General features: G+C 43.8%; 1 protein-coding gene across 5 annotated transcripts in view; it reads right to left on the bottom strand.

Annotated features, from left to right (window-relative positions):
• Window positions 1–3,659, bottom strand: part of SMAD2 (SMAD family member 2) — a 201,177-nt gene that overhangs the window by 163,392 nt on the left and 34,126 nt on the right. The gene's annotated exons all lie outside the window — the stretch shown is intronic.

Raw genomic sequence — 3,659 nt, 5'->3', positions numbered from 1 at the left:
TTTTTTTTTATTTTATTTTTTATTTTTATTTTTTATTTTTTTTTTTGTTAACTACTTGGCATGCAAAATGAAAATATGCAAAGAAGACTGAGCAAAGTTGAGCCCAATACCCCCTCACTTGCTATGGCTTCGAAGACTGACAAAGTGCCCCAAACCCATCAGCATTTTCAGATTCATGTCTCTGCTGTCCCCCACCCAAATTTGGCAGGGATCTCCCAGAGGGGCTTCCATCTCCAGATGTGAGCTGCCAAGGAGCAAATCCTTCCTGAAGAACCCTCTGGGCAGAGCTCTCTAAAAGAACCTCCTATTAAGAGCCTCCTCCAAGGAGCAGATTTGCAGCAGTTATCTCTTCAAGGCAATTTCCAACACCCCCCCCTCCCCCCTCGCCCCCACTACCACAAGTAGCAGCCCCTCTCTTCTAGTTTTGATTTTCTTTTGGCTCCAGGCTTGCCGAAACGGATTGACTGGAATTAGGAGATTTGGATATTGCTCCTCTTGATGTCAAAGGATTTCATTTTATTTTATTTTTCCAAAAGAATACGATAAAGGATCAGGTCCCGGAGGAAGCAAATCTGTGTGCTCCCTGCCATCTCCCCCAGAGCCTCCTGGTATCAGTCTAAAAACCATCATGAAGCCATTGGGCTATGATCCTTTTTATTACCCTGGCGTTCATCTAGGATAGGTACATAAAGACCGTTAGGACAATTAATCTGAATTAATTTCCAAAGTGAATTAAATTAAATGGAAGGAAGACCACCTGAATTGCAAGAACAACCTTTGCAGGAGTTTCACACCGTTCATTTAATTAATCCACTTTTAAATCCCCAACTTCATTCGTGTTATTTTGCTGAGTGTCCTCATGTAGGTGAAACCTTACAGATAGTGGGAATTCCTCTGAATTCCCTCTGGTTCTCTTTGGCCATGGCACAGAAATGGTGCAGCCGTAAAGGAGCTGTGCATTTTGCTTTTGCATGAGGCTAAACTTATAAAAAAATCTTTTCCCAAATGTGTCTGGGTGTTGTTTCCTCTCCACCTGTAGCTCGGTGTGTATTGATGCTGTACATGTGTATGTACAGTTGTGCTGTGGTTGCCTTTTCTTTGCTCTGTTTGTTTAATCCATTAAATCTCTTTTCTGTGCACCTGAGTCTCCCATTGAGAGAGCTGGAGCTGGAGGAGCAGTGGGATCCTGTGGTTGTGGGGTAGAGCTGTGCCTTCAAAGCTGAAAAGGAGAGGATGGCAAATCCCAAACTCATGGCCACTCAGGGTCTAACAAAGGAGGAATTTACAAAGGAAAATCTCTTTCAAAGAGCAGAGACCCTTCTTCAGGGGAGTGAGGTTGCATGGTTTTATAAAGGCTGTCAGTGCAGTTTTCAAGCAGTATTGAGGTATTAGTGCTCTGCCAGTGCTCTCCTTTTCATGGTGCCTTCTGAAGACAGTGGGAATTATTCTTCCTTCTGAAATCAGTGACTGTAAGACAGGACTCATAAAATCACAAGACATCCCATGTTGGAAGGGACCCATAAGGATCATTGAGTTCAATTCCTAAAGATCTCTATATGCTTTTCGTAACCAACACTTGCAATTGCCTATTGGGATTCCTAGCTCTCCAGGTCAGCAATGATCAGATCAATCTGCTCCAGGCAACTATTTGTTCTACAAGTCCCAGGCTGTCATGCCAGGAGTCAACAGACCAATCAAAACACTTTCATAGAACTGTTAAGGTTGCAAAAGACAACAAAGTTAGTGCTGTTGGGTTGGGGTTGGACTAGATGATCCGTTAGGATAATCCGTAAGGTTAGATCCGTGGTCGTTTCTAACCTTAATGATTCTATGATCATCAGATCCTACCACCAACCCATGGCCATCATGCTCACTAAACCCTGTCCCTCATGTCACTTTCAGCCTTTTGCTCAAGATGCAGTACAACAATCTGTTTTTCAACATGGAGTTCTCTGTTTTGGTTTAAAGTAGCAGAATCACCAAAATAGCTCCACAAATAACAGGATTTGTGGGGTGAAGTATGATGGTAAGATCACACCAGGGGACACACAACATTCTGGAATTTGAAGTCTTCAGTTCGATGAGTACTGAGTGACCTTACAGAGAGCCATTTATAACCCAACATTTTAAAGATAAGCTCTCAAATGAGATTGGCCTATGAGTAATCTATTTTGCTACCTAACTGTCCAGGCTGGGCAATTCTGAAAATCAATCTACTTTGAATAGATATTTCTCGGTAGAGTTACCCAAGTTAGAAAAAATATGACCTCTTCTTTAGGCTTCAGTTTATGCACTTGGAAAAGATGTGTGCATGTTTACGGAGTACATTCATTCCCCAGCATTCCAAGAAATTGTATAGAATGCAGTTGGGCTAAAAATCTCTCATTTCTCAGTATTTGTGCTCCCTTCTTCATAGTGCAGTGGAAAATAAAAGAGAGATCAATCATAGCTAAAAGCATCGTTGGAAAGCTACAGAAAATGAAAGATCCCCAGGAGTTCAGAAATCATAGAATCACGGAATGGCTTGGACTGGAAAGGACTACGAAGGTCATCTACTTCCAAACCCCTGCTATGGGCAGGGTTGCCAACTGTTAGGATCAAGCAGTAGATCAGGCTGCCCAGGGCCCCATCCATGGCCTTCAGCATCTCCAGAGATGGGGCATCCACAGCCTCCCTGGGCAGCAGTGCCAGAGCCTCACCGCCCTCCTAGTGAAAAGTTTCCTACTCTAATCTAAATCTCTCATCTTCTAGTTTAATGCCATTCCACTTTGTCCCATCGCTATTAGATTGTGCAAAAAGTCACTCTCCCTCCTGTTTATAAGAACACTTTAAGTACAGGAAGGCTGCAGCTGAAGACTCTCTAGGGCCTTATCTTCTCCCAGCTGAGCAAGCCCAACTCTTTCAGCCTTTCCTTGTAGGGAAGGCTCTCCAGTGCTTTGATCATCTTCATGGCCTCCTCTGGACCAGCTCCAACAGCTTTGCATCCTTCTTGAGCTGGAGACCCAGGCCTGGACACAGTGTTCCAGATAAGGTCTCAAGAGGGCAATGCAGAGGGGAACATCCCCCTTCCTGCCTGCCACCACTCCTCTGTTGCTGCAGCCCAGGACACTGTTGGTCTTCTGGGCTGCAAGTGCATGCTGCTGCTTCATATTCATATTTTTGCCTACTAGAACCCCCAAGTCCTTCCCTGCTCTTAGTAAGTTCTTCTCCCAGACAGTACACATATATGTAACTGCTCCAATCCAAGTGCAACACCTTGCACATGGCTTTGCTGAACTTCATTAGGGTTTACAAGGGCTCACTTTTAGAGTTTGTCAAGGTCCCTTTGGATGAATTCCCTTCCATCGTATCAAATTATGTTGTACCATTTTTTTTCCTAATATCCAACTTGAACTTCTTCTGGCACAACATGAGACCATCGCTATCCTATCACTGTTACCTGGGAGCAGAGGCCAACTCCACCTCTCTGCCACCTCTTTTAGATAGTCGTAGGGAGAAATACGGTCTCTCCTGAGCCTTCTCCAGAACAATCCCAGTTCCCTCAACCACTCTCCATAAGACTTGTTTTTTATTCCTGGTCCCTCAGCAATTTCAAAGCAAAGCAAATTACAGCTGAGTTTGACCCAGAATTTAGTGTTTTCCATTTGCTTTTTTTTTTT

The sequence above is a fragment of the Meleagris gallopavo genome, chromosome Z, assembly GCF_000146605.3.
Source record: "Meleagris gallopavo isolate NT-WF06-2002-E0010 breed Aviagen turkey brand Nicholas breeding stock chromosome Z, Turkey_5.1, whole genome shotgun sequence".
NCBI lineage: Eukaryota > Metazoa > Chordata > Aves > Galliformes > Phasianidae > Meleagris > Meleagris gallopavo.
This window is presented reverse-complemented; position numbering and strand designations above follow the sequence as displayed.